This window comes from Topomyia yanbarensis, chromosome 3, assembly GCF_030247195.1.
Source record: "Topomyia yanbarensis strain Yona2022 chromosome 3, ASM3024719v1, whole genome shotgun sequence".
In the NCBI taxonomy this organism is placed as follows: domain Eukaryota; kingdom Metazoa; phylum Arthropoda; class Insecta; order Diptera; family Culicidae; genus Topomyia; species Topomyia yanbarensis.
The window spans coordinates 278,506,492-278,531,354 of record NC_080672.1 but is presented as its reverse complement, the minus strand read 5'-3'; the positions used below and the strand labels follow the sequence as shown (position 1 = coordinate 278,531,354).

Genomic DNA, 24,863 nt, shown 5'->3' with positions numbered 1-24,863 from the left:
GTTTGGGTCTTCAAACCATAAGACAGTTTCGGTTCATATTCTTCGTCGGCAAATAGAACTTCTGTGCTTACTATCGAGACATCATTCGGTATAAGCCAGTTGTTTGGTGTTCACGCAAAACGTGTGACTTTTTGGATTTTAGTGTCTAACTAGTGCTAATTTGGGTACTAGCTTAGATACATCGTCTAACTAGACACCCAGTTGATGCTAGTTACTGATGAGGAGAATCCGAAACACTAAAACAAAAACCGTACTTTATGTAAGGTATGTGTCATTATGCACAAAAAAAAATTGGTATCGTCCAAAAGTTTTCCCATTTGGGAATTTGCATAAATTCAGGCGTTTGGGTCTTCAAACCATAAGACAGTTTCGGTTCATATTCTTCGTCGGCAAACAGAACTTCTGTGCTTACTATCGAGACATCACTCGGTATAAGCCAGTTGTTTGGTGTTCACGCAAGACGTGTGACTTTTTGGATTTTAGTGTCTAACTAGTGCTAATTTGGGTACTAGCTTAGATACATCGTCTAACTAGACACCCAGTTGGTGCTAGTTACTGACGAGGAGAATCCAAAACACTAAAACAAAAACTGTACTTTATGTAAGGTATGTGTCCTTATGCACAAAAAAAAATTGGTATCGTCCAAAAATTTACCCATTTGGGAATTTGCATAAATCCAAAGAAAACAATTGATGCTTCTATCTATTCTGCATTAATCTCTCAAATATTACGAAGATCGATTCACTATGTTGCGAGTTTTTACTATGAATGTAAACAAAAGTCGCACTCGCACGTGTCATAGGCGTGTATTGATGACATATATGACGTGTCATAATCGTGGATGGAAAATTATTCATAGAAAAAAATCATCAATTTTTAACTTTTATTCATATCTTTGCGTTCATATGGTCTATAAACAATCGGTGAAATGCATTTTGAAGGAAATAAGTCAGGGAATCTAGAAAAAAATGTCAGTTTTGGTTACAGTGTTACCAAATATCCTTTATTTCCAGTTTATAACTAAAACTGTGTTTTTCTTACAACTCGTGTAATTTTCTTCTGAAAATGTTTACGCCAATGTGTTCCTCAGACATATTCACACATAAAAACACCTAAAACTTCAATATAACTTGAGCAAATCCCTAGATACAGTGATTTGAAGCAAAAAATTCACAATTTCTCATCATGTTTCTCGCTATATCTAAGTAACCAAGCAGAATTTCAAAATTCTGAAAACGCCAGTTTGTACAGATTTTTCAAACAGGTAATGTGGCATATCTAACTCAATTTACCCCACAATGGCGTTTGTCATAAGATAGCACAACATCGACGACTTGGGGACGACAAAAAGGCATTCCGTACAGAGACCGCAGCAAAGATCAACGACGCATGAGCTTCCAGGGATAGTAGTCCGATTCAACCATGAAAGGATCATGTTATCGAGGAATATACATAGCAATTGAAGATAACGGAAGAACATCCTAAGCGCATTTTTCTCCTAGTGAAAGTTGAAGAAATATATCGATCCTCCATGCTAGAACCGCTAGAATCGTATCGAGGACATGAAGACTTGCACTTCAGTAACTAAATGAAAGTTCAGTAACTAAATGAAAGTATAAGAAAAACGCTATGAGTACTGGGACAAATCAAGGTACCCTAAGATTACTTCTATACAAACATGTGCATTGCAGATTGTCTGATTCTGCCATCAAATGTATACAAAAACTTTATTTTTTTCGGATTCGTGCGGGATTAAAAATATGTTATATTTTGTCCAGAGATAGGCAAGTGAATCACGAAACGATCAAAACAATCGACTGTTGAAAAAAAGTGAATGAACCACAATTCGATTTTAAAAAGATGGGTGGGTAATGTCAGAGACATAACTGGAGTGAAGTAGAATACATTTTAGACCGGTAAATTCTGCTCTGGAATAAGCAATTTCTATGCGATTTTGTCGACTTTAGCACATTCATAGTTTATTTGGAGTATTTTTGGAATTATCAAGTTGACAATTTGCAACATTCTTTGAAAATATTGTTGAACTTTTATGAATGAAGGCACGCAAACGAGCGTTTGACCGTCGTCCTACTACCAGCATCAGAGAAGTAGCAGATCAGCATTTTTCGCCACATGACCTGTACCAAACAAACCGTAAGTCCACCGGAGGAAAGGCTCCCCGCAAGCAGTTGGCAACAACTCCCTGGCAACCCTATACCATCATATGGAGTTTGACAGCGACCGACATATATGGGGCGTTATAGCTATAAAGCCCCAAAGAATTATGTTCGGCACTATGCTCGATATTCAAGCATTTCACACGACGTTTTGCATCTTGTGGGATGATTTAATAATTTAATTTAATCGACATTTTGTAACTAAATACAGCTTCTAATCATTCGGCTCAAAATTAATGTTTTGCCTTTCATGGCAGTGATGCTGGCTGTACAGAGACGTCGTCCTTGACAGGGGCTGGTTGGCAACGAAGGCCGTGTAAAAGTGCCCCAGTCACGGTTAGCGTTAAGAAGCCCCATCGCTACCGAACAGAAACAGTCGCCCTGCGAAAAATTCACAGCTATCAGAAATCGAGCGGGCCTAAATTGTGACCCAAAATAAACCACAAACCAACAAGTTGTTTTCAGGACCAGCCAATTATAAAGTATTATTATTATAAATGAAATTTTCCATTGCCTTACAACCTCCCACCCCCTTTCCACCCGGCTTGAATAACTATCAATCTTGATGATGCTGTGCGGCGGGGGCACTAGTTTTTATTATAGTGAAAAATTTAGGTTTACGCGTTTTTCCCTAAAGTTTTTTAGCTGTGCTGTTTTCAAGGAAGTTGTAGTTGAATTCAAAATAAAATAGTTTATTTCTGTTGTCAGAGATGGACCTTCCAACGAAAACTAGTCTGGCTCGCTTGGAATCGAATTGTATGGACCAACCACTGCTTTCACAAAATCTGTTATTTTCAGTAATTGTACATTCTACAGAATTAATCACAACTATTTCCAATCAGCGCAAAAATCGAAGATTTTCATTCAGTACAATAGCAGATTTTCACTTTTAGAAAAACAGGCAACATTCTGGCCGAAAATTTTGAAACGGAGCACCTATATCGAAATGTTAGAAAACGTTCGATTTTTGTAAATTGAATCATTACACTAACCTGTCTACAAATCACACAAATAACTTTTTTATTTTGTGCCATTCTACTTGAAAGCGACGATATTGTTCACAAGTGGCTCACTTACCATCCAACGCTCTTGGCAAGCCACTTTCTGATGCTTGTAATAAAATTTCAATTCGATTCTTTGTCGATAAATTGATGGCCCTGAAAAGGGCCTTTTCTTTGGGCAGTTTTCGAAATTTACTTGGTGCTGGTGTATATGGTAACAGTTTTGGTGCCATCGAAGACGGCGTGCTTGGCCAACTCTTCTGACAGCAGCAAATGGACGGTGGTTTGAATTTTGCGGGAGACGCTGCAAACGAACTGCTGCATGCTGATGCTGCAAGCGAACTGATCGTGAACAACAGCATGCTGAGTTTTTATACCTGACTACAGCACAATGTAAGCTCGTCCTTTTTTGTGTTGTCCTCAATATGTGTTCGTCGTAGCTCCACCCCTTGGTTGGTCGACCACATATTTTTGATAATGAACAAAATTGAAATTGTGTTTCCAATACGGAGGTTATCGAACACTCAGGGTAAAAAGAGTAATGTAATATGGCACCTTGGTAAAATGTTTGAATTGAAACCTTTTTTGAATGCGCCTAGTAAACACGAAACTGTAAACAAACACACAAATGATAACTTTTTATTTTATGTCATTCTACGTGAAATCTACGATATTGTTCACAAGTAGCTCACTTGCCATCGAACGCTCTTGGCAAGCTACTTTCGGATGCTTGTAATAACAAAATTTCAATTCGATTCTTTGTTGATAAATGGCCCGTACCAAACATACCGCTCGTAAGTCCACCGGAGGAAAGCCTCCCCGCAAGCAGTAAGCAACGAAGGCCGTGTAAAAGTGCCCCAGTCACGGTTGGCGTTAGGAAGCCTCATCACTACTGAACAGAAACTGTCGCCCTGCGAGAAATTCACAGCTATCAGCAATCGAGCAGGCCTAAATTGTGACCCAAAATAAACCACAAACCAACAAGTTCTTTTCAGGACCAGCCAATTATATTCCAGTAAGATATAAATGAAATTTTCGTTTTCCATTGCCTTACAACCTCTTTCCTCCCGGCTTGAATTACTATCAATCTTGATGATGCTGTGCGGCTGGGCACAGGCAGTTTCCATTATAGTGAAAAATTTAGGTTTGCGCGTTTTTCCCAAAAGTTTTTTAGCTGTGCTGTTTTCAAGGAAGTTGTAGTTGAATTCATAGTAAAATAGTTTACTTCTATTGTCAGAGGTGGACCTTCCAACGAAAACTAGTCTGGCTTGGAATCGAATTGTATGGACCAACCACTGCTTTCACAAAATCCGTTATTTTCAGTAATTGTACATTCTACAGAATTAGTCACAACTATTTCCAATCAGCGCAAAAATCGAAGGTTTTCATTCAATACAACAGCAGATTTTCACGTTTGAAAAAACAGGCAGCATTCTGGCCGAAAATTTTGAAACGGAGCCCCTATATCGAAACGTTCGATTTTTGTAAATTGAATCATTACACTAAACTGTCTATAAATCACAAATAACTTTTCATTTTGTGCCATTCTAGTGAAAGCGACGGTATTGTTCACAAGTGGCTCACTTACCGTCCAACGCTCTTGACAAGCTGATGCTTGTAATAACAAAACTTCAATTTCATTCTTTGTCGATAAATTGATGGCCCTGAAAAGGGCCTTTTCTTTGGGCAGTTTTCGAAATTTACTTGGTGCTGGTGTATATGGTAACAGTTTTGGTGCCATCGAAGACGGCGTGCTTGGCCAACTCTTCTGTGACAGCAGCAAATGGACGGCGGTTTGAATTTCGCGGAACATGCTGCAAACGAACCGCTGCATGCTGATGCTGGAAACGAACTGAGCGTAAGCAACAGCATGCTGAGTTTTTATACCTGACTACAGCACAACGTAAGCTCGTCCTTTTTTGTGTTGTCCTCAATGTGTTCGTCGTAGCTCCACCCCTTGGTTGGTCGACCACATATTTTTGATAAAGAACAAAATTGAAATTGTGTTTCCACTACGGAGATTATCGAACACTAAGGGTAAAGAGAGTAATGTAATACGGCACCTTTGTAAAATGTTTGAGAATTGAAACCTTTTTTGAATGCGCCTAGTAAAAATTCACTTCACTCCAGTTTGTTTCTGACCATATTTGCAATTCGCGTACTGAAATAAATCATAATTTAGGGTTTAACCCAAATAGCTCTCCAGGGAGAAACAGTCCATGAAACAGAAAATGCAAACTCATTCTTTGAAATGATTTTGGTGGCTCTGAAAAGGGCCTTTTTTATAATGATACAAGTGAGTTCTACCTTTTCAACTTCCAAATCCATACAAAGTGCGTCCCTGCCGCTTCAGAGTATAGACGACATTCATTGCGGTTTTGCGCTTGGCGTGTTCAGTGTAGGTCACGGCATCTCGGATGACATTTTTCTGCACACCATCAGCATTCGTAGATTAAATTGGAGATGCATTTTACATCACCACGACGAGCCAGACGCCGACTGGCAGATTTGGTGATTCCCTAGATTTTATCACGAAGAACCTGGCGATGACGCTTGGTACGGGAACGCAAACATGATACCGCTCATTGTACCGTCCGGACGAGCATGTTGCTCGTGTGGTAAGCGAGCACCCACTGATACAAAACAAGCTCGCGTGACCTGTATATATAACATTCCCGTATGTAATGAAACGCTTACATGCTCCTTTTTGACGGCTCTGCGTGGGATATGCTGACAAATTGCGCATTTTCCTCGCTGTTTCCGAAGGATTTTCTGAAAATCCTTGTTTTGGTTTATTTATAGTAGTCGCAGTAATTCCGAAATTTAATACGATATACGTGCACAAATTTCCGATCAGATAGTGCAAAAATATTGCGATTTCGTCCAGTAGAACGGAAGATACTCGCATTTCAAACCTGGGAAAATTTCTCAACTGAAATTTTTGAAACGGGACCCCATATTGAAACGTTAGAAGTATTCTACTTCAAAAGCTGTGATTGTTTAAAAAATGTCACTGAGCAACTTAGTGGAATGTCAAATTACACCTATTAGAATAGAATTCTTTTTCTGGAAGTTTTAGTTGCTTAAGAGAGTGATCGATGATTATGATCCTAACAAGACGCAAAAAATTATAAGTATGATAAAGACATGAACAGTTATTTGTATATATAGAATCAAAAATCTACTCCAAATCAACATGACACAAACATTTCTTTAATCTTCTCAAATGAGTCACTGAATTAATAAACGAGAGTCGCTTGTTTTTTCGTGAGTGAGTCGGACACAATTCGCTCTCTGAACCAGTTTGCCCATCTCAAAACCTGTCATGTAGCAAGTGCAACGGAAACGACAGTTTGGGATGTCAGGCGTATTATTAAACGTTGAATTTGGAAATAGCTGCTGATATATTGTTTTGAAAATCGTGTATGAAGCAGATACATGTTTTTCAAAGCGGCAGAAAGCAAAGAAAGCTTTTGTGTCTGGAGATTGTAAACATGTCCTATGTCTTTTTAGATATTCATCAATATTTACCATAGACCGAAGACCAGTTGCAATTTTCCAAACCAAAGCTCAAATTAAATTTCTATTTAAAGATACTTTTGGTGATATCCATATATGCTCACATGTTTAGCCCTGGACCAACTAAAGCATTCAAATTTAAAAAAAAATATTGGAAACAAAACTGATAAATAAAAAGTGATACCTTTCAACTTAGTTTGTTCATTGTAACACAATTCAAAAAATTCTAAAATATCGAATTCGATACCCTTTAATTTCTACATTTTTGTAACAATAAACAACACTTCTTTTATTTGAATCCTAGTAGAACAACTATTGGGTGATATTTATTAAAGCCAATCTGATCCATATAATCTGCTTCGCTATATTCCACTTCCTTTGAATCTATTTTCTTGTGATGCAGAGCTCAAAAGAATGTATAATCTGTTCTGGCATGAATTTATTCTGAGCTCCAACTCTGACGATTATCGTACGCATAGCTCCGACATCTTCGAATTTTCTTAAAGTAAAATACAGTTCACACTCTGGAAATATTCGACCCACAAGATCTGTCACAATCGCATGACAGAACATTTTCCGAATACCTTGATGTAACTACTCTAATACCATCGACAATTAAGACGCTCCTCACGATGGCAACAATAAACAAAATTACATAATTAATTTAACAATCATATCCTGCTGTTGCAAAACACTTCAATTCCAGGTCCACTCTTCCTTGGCCATGATGTACAATATGTGCTAATTTTGTTTGATATAGAAAATGTTCATGGCACAAATAATAAATAATTCTTGTGTGAAGAATAGTTTTCTTATTGATTACATTTTCATACTTTGTTATGATATTACGTAAGAAAGAAAAACCCTCCCTCCCCCTCAGATAAGAATTGGTAAGATATTTTGAAACTCCTCCTCCTCTCCCCATATGCCCTTACGTAATTAGTGTATGGCCCCATAAGGTTCAATGAAATTTTAAATCTTAAAATCTTTTTCTGGACTTGATCAATATGTTATATTCAACGTAATCAACTAAAATTTCAGCGTTTTTTGGTACATTTTATCGAAGTTGGATCACAAAATTTCTTTTTAATTGTGATATTTTTAAAATACGAATGAGGCACTTTTTGTACCACTCTATTCCACATTGGTTCGATGAAAAACCTTTCGTTGATAATGTTTGTCTTAATTTGACATTGCGTTCTCGAGAGCAAAAAATATTTTTTTCGTGAGCGAATTAACAAAGCCACTGTACTCAATGGTTATTTGGAACCAAATGCCAACACAAAAAGAAAACTTACGAAATTTATAGACTTTATCAACCTGCTCGCGGAATGTTTCAAGATTGGCTGGTTAACAATTATATACGAGCGATTGACGACAATCAATATTTAAAAACAACAATTTCTTTTGTTGGAGACGAACCACTGCGACGAACAACATACCGAGCCTTTGACTATTTTGGAAATTGCATACTCGTATTATGACTAAATTGATAAGTGCACCCATCGTTGCCACGGCACGTCCATTGCCAACGTACATACGATAACTAGGAGCGATTATTTCCTTACCCGAAAACCTGCTGACCTATAAAAACAAATGAATCCGTCCGAAAAAGTAATAGTTCCTAGCAAAAAGCTATCCAAAATGAACAACAGTTCAACGAAACTGGTGACGGTGTTTCTGTGCATCGCTGTGCTTGTGTTTACAAGTCAAGCTGGTGCCATCGATTCAGTTTTCATCAAGCGATCGCTACCGATGCCTCATACTGTGGAATTCGACAGCTCCGAAGAAACGGCACCTCAAAAGCAGCCTGTCGCAATTGTGCGAGCTGGTCCTCCGAATCGACCCAATGCAGCATTCATGTTTCCACCTAAAAATCATCAACCGAACAGAGACCACCTGGCATCAAACCCCACCGAGCACACGTTCGAGGACAGTCAAACTCTTACTCCCAGCGTAAACAAAAGACAGACATTCAGCCAGCAAATCACAATTGACGAGCCATCGGTTAACGTTGTCCGCCAAGCTGGCGGATGTCCTAACCGTGGTTGTGGCTGTAGCTACGTCCTGGTTGAAAAGCGATTTTTCCAATGCACTCCAAAGGAAACGGTTCTACACGTGATGAAACGAGGACCGGACGGAAATCCGATCGTCGACGATACCGAGTCGATTGACATTATTCCTGGAGATGAGTACTACAAGTAGTAATACTGATGACTGAGCGATTGTTGGATTGGCAGATTATTATTACGCATACGATAGGGAAATTTATTCATTATATCCAATAAATATTGAAATAATTAAAGCAGCTCCAGTTCCAGTTTTATTTCATATGTCACGCCCGAGGGACTTCAATACAATTCGATATTTTTGGTCCGAAATAATTGAGTCAGAATGAACGGACGGCTGGGTTCAACCAAATCATTCGAACTAAATTAGATTAAAATTCGGCATGGCCTGAAACCGACTGCAACGGATGAGAACGTAATTATTCGCATAATATTTTGCATGGTGCAGTTTTTGTGCGCATATACTTGCAGTTGAATTCTCGACGGCTCGCGCAAATGCAATCATCATTGGCTTTATTTAATCGTCATTGTCGGCGTGTAAAACGCAGACGGCGGCGAGAAACAATAACCGCATAATCAAAATGCATCAAATTACGCTCGACTGGCTCGAAATGGAAAAAAGCTTGCCAAAAAAAAGTTGCTCGCAACCCAACTACCTAGCAGTGTAGTAGACTCTTTCCACTAGCATTTATCATCACGGGAACCAGCAGAGCGAGTACGCCGACAACCGCACTCGGAGAAAGGTTCGGACGAGAAATATTTAGAGCGTTTGCTAGAGAGCTACAGCAAAAAAACTGTATGAACGGCTCTAGCCAAGCAGTCACCGGAAACTTTGCCAACATTATTTCACCAGCCACCTCGGCGTTATGTAGTTGAATTGATGCGAGCAATAATAGCTAAAAAGCGTGTAATGTTTGAGAGATGAAAAACTGCTAGCCATCGTGGTATAGCGGGAGGGATTTGTTATAACAATTAAATAAACATACTTGTGCTGCCGTATTTTTTCCTCAAAGTTTGTGCAGCAGCGTGAAAATGTATTGCTATAGAGAACAGCTTTTCTTCTTGTTAACGCATAGTACTTAATTACGAACACAGAGTGGTCATACAGATATCCTTAGTTTGGCGACTCTATACATAACTGAATATTAAAATAAACAATAAGCTAGAGCGGGATTCTTTGTGATGTCAATTCTAAAAAACCTGTTTTAATCCACCTATAGGTGCAATTGTGCCTTTCTCATTTCTCCAAACTATGATTTAATAACTGGTTCGTACAATATAACATTATGGAAATGTCTTTCATTCTTATTACACTTGGTAAGTATATATAAGAGCACCTTTTTGTATTCATCGAGGTATCGGTTTGAATCGGAGTTTTCTATGTTATCGCACTCCACAACCCGTAACTCCGGAGCTGGAAGTCGGATGGAGATGGAATTTAATATCAGTTTCCGGGGACGCAACACCTTTCATTTGAGACTAAGTTGATCAAATCGTTCTAGCCATTTTCGAAAAACCAATATAACCGTTATTCTGAATTTGGATGCTTCCGGATCCGTCGATGGTGGCCAGTGTGGCCAAAGAGACTTTGAATGACTGTTGGTGACCTAGATCTACAAACTCAACAGTTGTGTTTATAGTTTGGAAAAAAATAACCTCACCAATTCATAGCAGAATTCGTTAGAATCGGGATTTGCTGCGTGATCGTACGTATCACCCTGTAATTCAGGAACCAGAACTCGGATCCACACAAACAGCAGCTGATGGACCTTTCATTTAAAATCAAGTTTGTCAAAATCGGTTCAGAAAATTCCGAGAAACCGATGTGGACAAATCAACAAATTTTGTTTTGTAACCATACTCTTCAACTCGTAATCCGGAACAAGATGTCGGTTGAAAATGAAATTCAATAGCAACCTATGGGAATATTATACCTTTCATTTGAATCTTAGTTTGTAAAAATCGGTTCAGCCATCTCCAAGAAACCGATGTGGACATTTTGTTAACAAATCCGCACATACACACATACATACATACATACATACATACATACATACATACATACATACATACATACATACATACATACATACATACATACATACATACATACATACATACATACATACATACATACATACACATATACATACACACATACATACATACATACATACATACACATATACATACACACATACATACACACAGATATTTTGCGATCTCGGCGAACTGAGTCGAATGTTATATGAGACTCGGCCCTCCGGGCCTCGGTTAGAAAATCGGTTTTTGAAGCAATTGCATAACCTTTCTATATGAGTAAGGCAAAAGAATAATATTTAATTAGCTTAATAAGCATGAGTTCAATGTTATCTTCATGTGATTATAATTTGGAAAGGTTGGTGGAATGGGTTTGAACATGTAGGGAATGGGGGGTTAGTAGAGTGGGAGTGGAGGATGCGTCAAAAATCCTTCATCTTATTTCGGTATACGGGGTGGATGAAGGAAATGCGGGCGTGAGGGTGGTCTAAGAGGAGGGGAGTGATGAAGGATGGTGGCGGAAAGGCAAGGCGGGGGGAGGGGCGGCGACGCAATACTCAACTGCATATTTTGCCTTCCATTTGAGACTTGGTTTGAGAAAATCGGTTTAGTCATCACCGATGAACCGATGTGACTTTAATTGTGGAATATGCCCGGAATTCCGGAATCGTCGATAGTGGACAATATATTCAAAGAATGTTTGATTGGCAATCAATGATCTAGATCTGCGATTAGAAGTAATTTGGTGACCATTTCAATAGTTTTTAGCCTCTGAGGTATTACGATTGTACCGATTTATATGGGAAATTCCAGTGTATCCTTACTAACATCCCTGTAACTCCGGAAGCAAGAGTCAGAACCGAATGAAATTCAGCAGCAGTCAATGGCATTACTGTATCTTTCATTTGAAATCAAGTTTGTAAAAATCGGTAGAGAATTCGTTGGGGAATGGGTGTGATATTAGCTTAGGAACTTGGCGGGTTCCCCGGGGGCGTCATGAACCGTCATAGGTGGCCAATGTGGTCAAAGCTACTTTGATTGATCATTAGTGATCCAGACCCGCAAACTAGAGTAATGTTACATCAATTTTAATATGTTTTACATCATTTGAACATCATGGTGGTACCAGTTTATATGGGAATTTGCTGTGTGACCGCACTCTTCAACCCGTAACTCCGGAACCGGAAGTCGGATCAACTAAAAATTCAATAGCAGCTTATGGGAGCATTATACCTTTCAGATGAAACTTAGTTTGCGAAAATCGGTTCAACCATCTCTGAGAAAATTGTGTGAGTTTAAATGACACACACACATACACACACACACATACACACACATACACACACACATACATACACACACAGACATTTGCCGATCTCGACGAACTGAATCGAATGGTGTATGACACTCGGCCCTCCGGGCCTCGGTTAAAAAGTCGATTTTTACAGTGATTGCATAGCCTTTCTTTATATGAGAAAGGCAAAAATACGATCGTTCGAGATTTCGTTTTTTGAGTTTGTCTATAGAAGCAGCTTTGTGTTTGTTGCTAAACACAAAGTTTGCGGAATAAGCAAAATTGTGCTTAATCAGAGTGTCGACTCATTTCTGAAAATGAAGTTCCCTGACTTTCCAGGTTCTTCCAGATCTTTTTATAAATTTTCCAGAGTGCTCAAACAAAACAATTAAATTCACATTTTTCACTATTTATTGTTCGAACTTACAACATTTTCAGTTAGTGTTTAAATATAATTTATTGCACTTGGCTTCTAGATCAGCAAATACAACAAGGCGGAAAAATGGTTCTCCAAACAGACTTCATCATGTTTATGAGAGTTGTCCTACTGAAACTGGGAAGGACTCCCAGTCAGAATCACTCACTCCAATTGTAGACGAAACGGGAAATGTCACCCACTAAAATACTATAGCGTGATTCTGACTGTGATATTGAGCGTACGCTTCAGATGTGTGGGCGTAGCGACGTCACGATCGCGAGGGAATGAACGTTTGTTTGTTCGCGCTATATGGATATATGGATTATATTTGCTGTAGCGTTCACTAAATCATCGGGGCATTTTGCGTTTGCGAAAATTTGGGCGCAGATGTGCCTGTATGTCGCAAATGCTCGCGTGTTTCTAACTTCACGTGGATAAATTCAATTTTATAAGCGTGTGACTGTGTATTCTTGAATGATCGCGCAGACCATGAATCTGGTACTGAATTTCAGTGTACGCTTCAGATTTTAAAAGAGAGTGAGTTTCACCATTTCACTAGAGCTTCAGGTCATGTCGCCTTGAAACTTATTGTCTAGTGTATATTAGCAAATGTTTTTTTTAAATTCCCCTACTGAAAGCATGGACCATGGGTGCTAGCAGTGATGCTAGTGGCTTCCGGACGTGACGGATTTATTATTAAGTGGGAATTCGCGTTTGTATAATCGTACTTGAGATCGTGTTTATAAATTCGTAGGTGTAAAAAATTCTCCTAATCACAGCAGTGTTTGCGAGATGTTGCTTTATGTGGATGACCAATGTTGTCTTATCGTTCAGAGCTTGAGCGTTTGTATGTAAACAAGCTTGCTCGCGTGAACGTGTGTGTAATCAGAATATATTGGTTTAAATGGCACGTTCCCCGTATGTAGTCGGGGATTTGTGCCTTTCCGTGTGTTTTCATCATTTTCTGAGCGGAAGGAAAGGACAAGGAGGTGTGAGGAAGTAGACTTGGAAGGGTGAGAAAAATAACAGCTCAAAAACAAAAATAAACAACAGGTAAGTTAAATTCACAAGTAGTTCAACTCGCCTGCGAGTAAGCCTAAAGCTCTTTACCACGTTGGATAAGAAACTTTAGTATGTCTCTGAGTTTCAGTCGTCCAAACATGGTCGCAATTGCGCTACCGCTGGACAGTTGCATATCAGATGATATGAGGTTCCGTAGTCGGATTCACAACGATCACATGAAAAAGACTTAGCGCGCTGAGTAGTTGCCATGTGATAATTGAGTTTGCAATGGCCGGTTAAAGTCCTGGTCAGCATGCCACAGTGGAGCTTCGAAAAATCTAGGAGATTTTTCGAAATCACTGGCCACGGTTGTTCTAGAAACGCCTTTGTTTGGCGAGACGTTTGTAGATTTCTCCAATAATTGCGGTGCTCGGACGAAGCCCAGGACCGTATTTTTTCCCTTATCCAACTTGTCGAACTTGGCAGCGCGGGCTCAGGACCAATGAAGTCAATCACTGAACCTGCCCTGGCCAATTCGTCAGCCCAATCATTTCCAGTAATACCGGAATTTCCGGGCACCCAGACAAGGTAGATAGTGTTGACAATGCTTAGTCTTCGATTTGGGTTCGGCACGCGATCACTAGCTTGGACCGTGATTTGTCTGAGTTAAAGGCCTTGATTGCAGCCTGACTATCGGAGCAGTAGTTTATAACTCTGCCGGACAAACTCAATTGAAGGGCCGATTGTACCCCGCACATATTCCTACTTAGAATACAGTACAGTAGGTATCTACCTAGTGAGATTATTCCAATCTCTTTTCATGACAGTAGACACCAGCACCAGCACGTCCCTCCATCAGAGAACCGTCAGTGTAACAGACCACTTGCGTTTGTTGTTGTTGTTTCCATATAGCCCGACAACCACTCCTCTCGAGAGGGAATGTTCACATGGAATGTCCTGTAAGGAAAATTACATGTGAGTGTAACATCGCTGGGAGCAAGAATATCTTCACCCCATGTAACCATTTGTGGCCACAATCGTGTACGACTGGTAGCAAGATCAACATGATTGCTGTGCCAAAGCCCAGTAACCTGCAGTCTGTATGCAAACGCGCGTTTGTATAATCGTACTTGAGATCGCGTTTATAAATTCGTAGGTGTAGCAGTGTTGGCGAGATGTTGCTTTATGTGGATGACAGATGTTGTATTATCGTGCAGAGCTTGAGCGTAAACGTATGTAAACAAGCTTGCTCACGTGAACGTGTATGTAACGATTTGGAATATATGGCTCAGATGTAGAAGAGGAAGTAAGTTTCTCCATATCACTAGCGTACCTGATGATGGTACCCTGAGATTTCTAGTGTATATGAGTTTATGTGATCGTGAAGGGCACAAGTGAATTTGGGTAAACGAGTTTGATTGCGTGGATGGTTTTATGCCGCGCATGCTAGTGTGTGAATATGTTCGCGTGTTTATAGAACCATATAGTTGATTACATATCCGAGTGGACTTTTGAATGATTGCACGGACCGTCGTTCTGAGAAAGTGAGCTCGCCGTTCTCACTGTAGTCCCAGTTATGGTGCCTTGAAATTTGTATAAGTTTCATGTTTTAGAGCGGGAGCTCCCGTACGAGTACGACTCTTGATTTCGTGAGAGCATGTTGTTGCTTAAGACCGCGTTTACAAATTCACAAGCGCTAACAAGTTGACCAAATCATCGGGAAGATATCATGATTGCTAGATCATGGGCGGTAGGTATGCGTGATGAATCGCGTTTTCGACCGGATTTGTATTATCGCGAAAAACTCGATCATTTATATGTTATTGTGAGGGTTTTTCTTATCGGGTTTTTGTTTCGCGTGTACTAATGAGTGTCTATATCCATGTGGTTGTTTGTGTGTCATGTGCTTTTGAGTGTCCCTGAGAAAGAAACAGCAAAGAAAGAAACAACACAATAATTAGTCATACTATTTGTGTGAAATCTCCCAATATAGTGACAGTGTGGCCGAACAATACGGGTACTCCGAGTCACGGTCGAAAAGACTTTCAGCTAACTCACTCTTGGGCTGCTAATCTCCATGAACGCCCGCCGCATGCGTATCCGCCTCAATTGTGCTCAGTCAGTTGGTTGCGAGGTCTGCGCGAAATCAACGATCTGTTACAGGTTCTCTGCTTTGCACAACCTTTGCGGATCTTTTTCGACATTCACGCTACATGTCCACGCTGCTGTTGGCTGCGTGTTTTAGCAGCCTTCCGAATCCAGTTTCTTTGTATACGTGGTAGAGATCATGATTCATGCGTTTGCGCCTTTATCCATTTTCTACTGTTACCGAGTATTGAGCGCAGAATTCTTCTCTCAAACACACCGAGCCCTTGGTAATCTGCTTCATTCGACACCCGTGCCACATGGTCGTACAGAGCAACAGGGAGCATCGGTGATTTATATAGAGCAAGTTCTGTGAGCGTATGCAAACTACGGGACTTTGGCTCAATACGACGACCATAGCATGCCGCTTTACCTCGCACCTTTTTTTGGAGTTATTTGGATTCGTCGACAGTTCTCATTCATTATCACTTTGAAACTAACACCATTTTGATTGCCTCGCGCTCCGACAGCTAGCACGTACGTCGTCTCATGCTCGTCAGAGTTTACAGTCTATTCTCGTACCATCTTTTTAATAGAGACAAATGCCTCTTCCACTGCTCAGCGATGATGTCGATGTAGTCCGCGAAGCCAATAAGCATGTGAGATCGGGTGGTGATAGTTCCGTTCTTTTACACATAATTTTTCTAATCAATTAGGGAGATTCGATCAAACCAGTGTCGAATATATATATATATATATATATATATATATATATATATATATATATATATATATATATATATATATATATATATATATATATATATATATATATATATATATATATATATATATATATATATATATATATATATATATATATATATATATATATATATATATATATATATATATATATATATATATATATATATATATATATATATATATATATATATATATATATATATATATATATATATATATATATATATATATATATATATATATATATATATATATATATATATATATATATATATATATATATATATATATAAATGAGAACTTAATTCACTAAAAGCCAAACCATCGACTACAAGGAAGAAATTCAATGAATATGAATACTCCGCACAATTTGACATGCGTTAAAAATGTACAGGTCGTCCTATGATGAAAAAAACTAACTATTTCTTCAGAAAAGATAGAAAGTTGGTTCCTTCGACAGTTTTTAAAGGTATGGGAACTATGAGTAAGACGGACAAGGGGAAGTCGGACACATGGTTATTTTAGGCATATAACTTCCAAGGCTCTGAGCCGTTTGGTGAAATTATTAACTTTTGTTTAAGATCGGACTCTTCGAAAGTTATTTGTAAAACCCTGCTCTGGAGCAAGATTAAATTTGACGCGCTGGTTAAAATTTTTGCATGATGCAGAATAAAAAGGTGAAAACATTTTCTGTACTTAATTGAGGTTGTCATTATTTTTCAAGATAAAATGAAGGAAGAAAGGTGGTAACGCAAACATGTTGCGGTAAAATTTGTTTGGGTTATTTGATGATGTGAATGTATACATTTTGAAGCTGACTATGATACTTAAAGTAATAAGCAAAAAATAATATTAAAATGTCGATCAATGTTCACACCTCTACCAACTCATGGTTTTCGCAGCTCTTTATTCTGAATAACTATCCAAATGTCATCGTTTGAAATGGGTCGCAATTTCGGTTAAATTAAACCATTCAAAAGGAAATAACTTTCCAATTGGCAAATTTTAACTAAAAGCTAAAAAATCGCCGGTTCACAACCTAAAATTTAAATGAATTTTATGTGCATTATGCATAACCTTGAATAATAAAACACACTCAGTAGGCCTCGAATACTGTCAAATGTGCAAAATTTCAGCGAACATTGAACATCAGAAATGCATCTTCATGCGGGTGTAATTTGCAAGTCGCTAATTTCACTGTTTTTTTCTTGAGAGTGGTCCAACTGGAGCTGTAAAGCTTGATTCTCGGAAAGGCTTCCTGTCAGAATCACTCACTACAATCGCAGACAAGACAGGAAATGTCACCCACTAAACACAGCTTAAGGCCAATTTCAGCGAACCGTGATTCTAATTGTGATATTGAGTGCACAGTTCAGATATGAAAACGTAGAGGTTTCACGATCGCGTGGGACTCAGCGTTTATATGTTCGCATTTGAGACCGCACTTATAAAGTTATAAATGCTAAAACGTTCACTCAATCATCGGGGCGTTTTCATGTTCGCGAGATCGCGGGCACAGGTGTGCGTGAGCGATCGCAAAGGGTTCAAGATTTTTTATGTTAACGTGTTTCATGGCGCGAGCGTTTGTATGTTGCGTGTACTAATGTCGATTGATTGGATTTGTCGAAAGCGGTTTTAACCCAACCGGTCTTCGCCACTTTGCTAATGCTTTTGTAACTTCGCGTGTATAAATTCGATTGTAGAACCGTGTATTCATTTGCCTATTTGCGTGGGTTCGTGTCCCGATCAGAATGAATTAACAAGATTATAACAGAACACAATTTTTGTAACATATTGTGTTATAAATTAGGTCTCGTTAGTAGTTAAAATAACAGAAATTTATAACAAGTAATAATGCGAGATATAATTTTGAAATATTTCTGTTATGTGTTTCTGATCGGGGTATGTTTGCACGGACCACAAGTCTGATGTTTAACTTTGTGTGTACGACTCAGAAACTAGAAGAGAGTGAGTTCCTCCATTTCACTAGAGGTTTCGGCATTATCTCGCTGAAGCGTCATTTTTCATTTATGAAAATAGAGATGAACCTAGACTGCTAGGACCGAGGATACGAGGAAACGCGCGTTTATGTAATCGCATTTGAGATCGCACCTAATAGTTTGTAGGTGTTAAAAAGTTCACTTAATCACAGAGACGATTAATGTTTACGAAGTCGCGGGCATAGGTTTGCGTGTATGATCACTGTACTGGTTGTACTATCGTGCAGGCTTCGAACAAGTAAGTAATTTCGTGTGTATACATTCGTTTGTATAGTCGAGTAACCACTTGCTCATACGCCTGAACTTTTGAATGTTCGCGCGTACCGCGATTTTTAGTGTGCATGTGAGTTTTCCCATATAACTAACGCATCCAGCGGTGGCGCCATGAGACTCCTAAGGTATATTTGTTTTTATTGTGACGAGATGGAAGGCATGGATCTTGACTGCTTGGACCAAATTGATGATTTTGTAAGTACAATATATTATCACCGGAGCGTTTTATGTATGCGAGATCGCGGTCGTAGATGGTCGCGGATGATCGCGATTGCATGTTCGCATGCATGTAGAGATATGTATTATGGCGAAGGGCACAAGCGTTTTTATGTTAACGTGATTCATCGCGTGGCCATTTTATGGCGTGTGTATAACTTCGCGTGTTTGCTTTCGTGTCTAAAACTGTAGCGCGCTGAAACTTGTTGTCTAGTGCATTTTTAAGAGCGGGTGCCCGGACTAGTACGATTGATGATCGCGTGAGAGCAGATGTTTGTATGTTGGAGCCAACCAACATATAAATTCGGAAGGGCTAGCACGTTGACATAATCGTTAACGCGTTTTGAAATTTCTAACCATACTATATGCATCCTCAATAAAATCTTAATACTATTCCAGGGTTATGAGACCAGGATACATGAATATTGATTCGTTATATCTGGAACATTAATTTAGACATCATTTATCGATTTTATTTATTATATGGATATCGAAAGCTCTCAGATGACCGTATCCAATGGATTTTTCAGTGGAAATCTCTTCACTGGCAAACTCCGTTATCCTTCTGCTCACACGCTATCGATCTATTTCTACTTGTTTTCATACACAACCCTTACGTATGTACTGCCACATCAGTCGTCCCAATTCTCTATCCAAAGCTGAACTGTAACATAGGGCAATGTGCAAGTCGCTTAAGATGCTAGGTTCGAAAATATGACTTTGGATCTCTCACTTCGCAAAAATGCGGAAAGGATGACATCTACGGTGAGTATGAGGAACGAGTCGGAATATTTTTCGATTTATAATAATTTGATCTAATACTTGGTTCTGTTTCTTAAAAAAATCCTTGAGGTATGGATTAATACACAAATATGCCATAGCTTTCCAGAATGATTAGTATTAATTTCAATATGTTTGTGACTCAGTTTGACATAGACGCTTTGATTGATATTGTGATAACTTTTAGCGAGATTTATTCGAAATTTGAAAATCCCCATGATAGGTATAGCTAGCAGCGCGTTATGATAATATCTTTAAAAATTACAAACAAAAGTTAATACTAAAATACCGTCATGTTTATCCACTTTTGTATTGTTTTTGTTGTTTGGCAGTTACCATGATGGCATGTGATGTGTGGTTCAGAAGGATTTGTGCACTATTAGTAATTAAACTGTATTAGGAAAATCATTTTCAAAAATATCCTAAAATTTTAAGGGCATCCATCACACTCGGGGTGTTCGTTTTAAACCCACTTCCACTAAAAATGTGCAACTAAAATTCGGTAACAATACTCATGTAATCATGATTGAATTGAAAATTGTCTAGTTCAGTCATTATTTCCTCTGGGAGAATATAAACAATCGTTGGTATTAATCACTATGATACGAAGACTGCCAAAAAGGTACCAAAAACTCCATCAAGTAAGAATGAGTATATTTTTTGCATATTATCTAGATTTTCCTCCACCAGGTTTAATTAGCCAAATGATGCCATTCCCACGTTACGTTCAGATATCGTCTTCTTTGAAGCATCTATCACTCTTCTGTCACCCACTATCTCCGTCGACGATTTGAAAGTCGGATTACTATGCAACTACCTGCCACTCTGCAGACCAAGCTGATTAGAGTTCACCTGAAAATAAAAATTCCTTTCTGCAGACAGTGTAACGGTACCTAAATATGGGTCAAATTACTAGCAAAATACGTGTTAACGGTCATTTCACCAAAAATTAATTCCAGAATAAGTGGCTGAATTGCGTTTTCAATTATGGAAAAGAGTCGCGTTACGAACAACGTGGATAAACTCAAAGAAATTTGACATTTATTTGCACATTTCGTTGCAAAATTAGCTACACTTAGACATTTTTCGCAACCAATTTGCGGCAGCTGTTGCTTTGTTCGAAATTTACTCCACTGTCGGTTACTGCGAGTAAACTCCGCCGGGAGACGATTGGAAAACCACGCGATGATAGTGATTGTTATTATGTTCGCTCCCTCTTGTGCCAGCCAAGCCTCATCCGCTTATTGGGTGGAATTGGGATTGTATACGATAATGAATTACTGTTATTACTCAATTGTATGCATGGGTGCGAGAAACGTTGACTTTTGGGATCGAAAAAAATGAATCCTCGGGAGTGTCTGATGCGAGCACGAGGGGCGACTTTAATTGGATTCGCCTTCGCTGTACCAAAATGTTCGACGCTTAATACGATCGTTGAACTATTCGTGCACTAGTGTATGTATGTGTGTGTGCAAATCGAGTGTTTCGTTAATGAAAAGCAATCATCCTTTTTTGACATGCCGTTCAATCGTGATGAAAATGTTCAATTGGTTGTTGGAATTGAACTACCCGCGTGAACAGCGTTTTGAGAGGGGATAACGAGTGTGGGATTGATTTCGAATGAAAAAATTACTAATTTTATAAAAATTGTTGGTTCATACACTTTTACAGAAATTACAATATGATTTAAATCTCACTTGAGTAGAAGAAAATATTCATGCCCAATAACAACGATTTTTACACCAAAAAGGGCACAGAGGCGCACATCGTACACCATATTCAGGCACCCGTCCGCAATGTAAAATGGAATAGGAAAAAAATCTTTAGTGTTGGTCATGGATAGTGAAAATATTATAGACCATTAATAGTCTATCTTTTAGCACTGTTGCAAACGACTTTTCATCGGTCCGTAGGATGTCTGTCATAGATACCATTCGGCTCAGCTTGTAGCTTGGATGAAACTGATGACCATTATGGTCACTTTATTCGACACTTGAAGTCTTAAGAAAGTGATCAAAACCTAGGAGTCCTTTGATTTTTCAAACACATACACTTTGAATGATTTCAGAGGCACGCATTTATCAATATATTTTCATTTCGATCATAGAGGTTTTAATCTTATGGTCATTCGCCTCTTTTTTCGGATTAGTAAAATCTCTATCACTATGTGCGGAGTTAGGGATCGAACCCAGGTGAGCTGCGTACAAGGCAATCGATTTACCAGCTACGCTATGTTTGTACCTATACATTATATCAATATAAATAGCAACATCAGTAAAATTGCGAATCTGAACCATTAGGAGGCCACAAAAATCTCTTATGCTCATATTTGCCATTACAACGTCTCTGAGAATCATTTTTTTTTTTTGAGAGTTGTCCTACTGGAGCTGTAGAGCTAGGTTCTCGGAAGGGCTCTCCGTCAGAATCACATACTACAATTTGCAGACGAGACAGGCAATGGCGCCCACTAAAACACTGTTATAGGCCAATTGTAGCGGTTGGACCTAGTCTGCTGATATCAAGGATAGAAACATCCGGAAGTGACTGATTCATGATCGTTTGACCGCGGGAGTTTTTAGGTTCACGCTTGACAGCGCGTTTGAAAATTTATAGGAGCTGAGACATTCACTTTATCACCGGGATGTTAACATGTTTACAAGATCGCGCGTGTAGGTACCGTGGATGGTCGCGGAGGGCTCATGCATTTGTATATTAACGTGTTTGTCACGTGTATGTGACTTCGCGTGTATAGTTTCGATTTTATAATGATGAGCGTGTATTCTTGTTTGATCGCGCGCGAACCGTGAATCTGATGCTTAATTTTTAGTGTATGGTACAGATGGTAGAAGAGAGTCCGTTTCCCATATCACTAGAGTCCCAGGTCGTGATGCTGTTTAGTGAATATGAGCGTCACTTTTTTGATGGGCTCAACTGAAGACATTAGTCCAGACTGCTAGGACCGAGGTAAGACTTCCGGACGTGACCGTTTCATGATCGCGCCAGTGGTGGGTTAATGTTTGAGACCGCGTTTGGAAGTTTAAAGATGCTACGTTTACTTAACTACCGGGGTTTTTTCATGTAGGCGAAATCGGGGGCGGAAATATGTATGGATTATTGCATTTGCATGGTCGCGTTTGTGGCCATGTTTGTGTTACCGCGAAGGCCACGAGCGTTTGTACCTATAGGAGTATAGATGGCATATAGTAGAGATATACCAATAAAAGGAATCATAACATGCCGAATAGAGAAAAAGATGCAAAAAGCTTGATTAGAAGTGTATAAATTGACCGATACTATTTTGGTATACATCAGTAATGGAAAAGCAAACTAATAGATGTGTAAAAGTACAGACTAATCAAGTAGAATAGAAAAACAATTCAAACTCGTCTAACATGCAATCAACCTCGCCTAAATGCAGCAAATGTTGTATATTTACCATTAACGACAATTGCATGCTGTTAGACTTTCATCATGCTATGCTGGCCGGGAATGGATGACTCACGTGCGTCGGTAAATAATTCATTATACCCTAATTTATCCAATCCGACTTTCCCAAATGAATAGAACCAAATGCACAAATTGATCACCAGAAGTATTACCCACTAATCTATCATATACGCCAGTTCTGCATCCATTCCCTGACCCAACTGTCACAAATACTCAGACGAGCACATACATAAATAGACATACGACTAGCACATAACAATTGTACAGTAGTACGAAAAACTACGATTATTACAAAGCGACAACTAATAGGTTTCTACTTATGTATTTATTAAATTAATTTAATTATTAAATTAATTTAATTAGTATATGCACAATGACGAATTCGACCCATAAATGGACACACAATGACTCCCACTGTGAGCCCCGCCCACGAATACCACCATCAAATTGTGGAACAATATTTGCAAACACGGCACGCAGCAAAAGTCAATGCACAACGACCCGCTAGTCGGCCACATCACCGCCCTCTCGGTCTCCTCGATGCACCACTATCGAGGAGTAATGCAATAACCATCTTAAAGCAGTTGTTCTTTAACGATGATGCACGCAATATACCTGATAATGTTGGCAATACCGTCAAACCCCTCAACCTTGTGGAGGGCAGTTTACGAAATCGCGATTTTATTTTCATGAATTTATTAACAGATATCTTCCGTGGAGATTTTATTTGAATACAGGCTTTCACACTCACTTCACTCGGTAGATAAAAGAACATTCCGATAAGTTTTTCAGTTGTTGGAAAATATTTATGAAAGCTAGTCGGCTAACCATCTTCGATTTGGTATAATGTAACAATATACAAGAAACTTTAAATGTTCAACAACGATGTATTTGTTTAGATAACGATGGTTCAAACTAGTTCGTAATAAGCCATCTCACGCGAAATTCTGTCGAGGCAGATAGTTACATCTAACATTTTGTCTATCGCAAATCGGTCCAATTCTGGGCGATCGCCTACTCTGGATATGCTGCAGATTCGTACTACCCAAACATATCATTAATTCAGAATCTGTCAAATTGATATCTAAGTTTCCTCAAATGATGTGATAGGTATTCATGTCACTGCCGATGGTGAGTAGAAATCCATTTTGACTTTGACATTGGAATAATCAGGAGGTAATGACAAATTAGTATACCAAAAAACATTTGTATGGGGGATTGATTTGTGTTACTGTAACTATTGTCGATAATAATATATTTTATCTCAGCCACTAGAACTAGAAGATACTAAGCACGTTGCCCTACAATTTCATACAGCTAACTATAAAAGCTGGGGACTGTTTTGTGACATGATTGTTAATATAAACAATAAACAACGACAAACTAACATTATATTCATCATACTAAATGTTATTTGAGTAAAGGTATTTCATTATTAAATATGTTATAAATACTGCAGATCCGAAAATTTAATATCCTCTAATAAATGAGATTTTGAAAAAAAAAACTAATGAACACTTCTGATTCTGATTCAGAAAGAATCAGTTCTACGTAAAATTTTTCACTGTAAAAATTACGTTGTTGTGTTCGAGCCGAAACGAATTGAATTTAAAAAAAAAACTGGTCAGGTTCAAAAAGATTTTTTCAATCGCTCGAATTTCTCAAAAAGAACATGTGAACTTTGGTTCGTACTTCACAATCAGTGAATGATTCATCACTTCTGAAATACAAATCAGAGTCTATATTCAAGACTTCCTCCATTTCCAGACATTTT

The 24,863-nt window shown here is 38.6% G+C and overlaps 1 protein-coding gene across 2 annotated transcripts in view; it reads right to left on the bottom strand.

Moving 5' to 3' along the window:
- LOC131690936 (cyclin-dependent kinase 14) overlaps positions 1–24,863 on the bottom strand; it is a 438,487-nt gene that overhangs the window by 304,201 nt on the left and 109,423 nt on the right. The window lies entirely within an intron of this gene.